This window comes from Myotis davidii, unplaced genomic scaffold (genome assembly GCF_000327345.1).
Source record: "Myotis davidii unplaced genomic scaffold, ASM32734v1 scaffold134, whole genome shotgun sequence".
In the NCBI taxonomy this organism is placed as follows: domain Eukaryota; kingdom Metazoa; phylum Chordata; class Mammalia; order Chiroptera; family Vespertilionidae; genus Myotis; species Myotis davidii.
In genome coordinates, this window is record NW_006288853.1 from 2,852,858 (window position 1) to 2,853,588 (window position 731).

The 731-nt window shown below is 59.2% G+C and overlaps 1 protein-coding gene across 1 annotated transcript in view; it reads left to right on the forward strand.

Moving 5' to 3' along the window:
- Positions 1-731, forward strand: part of COL13A1 (collagen type XIII alpha 1) — a 216,737-nt gene that overhangs the window by 76,143 nt on the left and 139,863 nt on the right.

A 731-nucleotide genomic window follows, 5' to 3' on the forward strand; every position in this document is an offset into this window, starting at 1 on the left:
TCCCCTGCCCCAGCCTCACTGGTCTCCTCGATGCCCATGTCCTGTCTTGGCCTTTCCTTCGCTCGGCGTTTCCCACTGCAGCAGGCTCTCCCCGTCCACTCCTCCTCCCTCCCGCCAGGAAGCTCACTCCTACCTGTTCTGTCAGATGCCATAGGGGCGGCCTCGCGCCCCAGGCTGGGATCCTGCCGCCCAGGGGGCTTTGCACCTGCAGTCGCCTGTTACTCTGCAGGTGCCATCCCTGGATGTTTTCTGCATCTCACATGCTTTCACAAGGTGGCCAGTGGGGCAGGACAGAAGGGGGACAAGGATGCAGAAAGGGGGCTTGTTAGAAGGGCATTCGTTGGGGCTTTGCCAGGAGCAGCCTTAGTCTACTTCCCTGTGTGGCACTTGAGGTTTCCTGGGTGAAGGGGGAGACTGGGGACATGGGAGGTTGGAGGGTGGTCCCGCCACCTGCAGCCTCTCCCCACTCCATAGAGCAGGGTGCTTGAAGGAAGGGAGCTGTGCCCTGTACTCGGAATCCCCCACCACGTGTCTGGTTCTCAGGCTTACATCCTGACAGTGATGGGGAGCTCACTCCCTCATGCAGGTGACTGTCTCGTGGTTGGACAGCTCTGGCTGTAGTGTCATGTGTATTCTTCATCTCATCAGCATCCCAGACCTATCTTTACACCCCCACCCAGCCCTCCAGGATGTCTCGAAAGCACCTCAAACTCACCTTGTCTAAGCCGAAC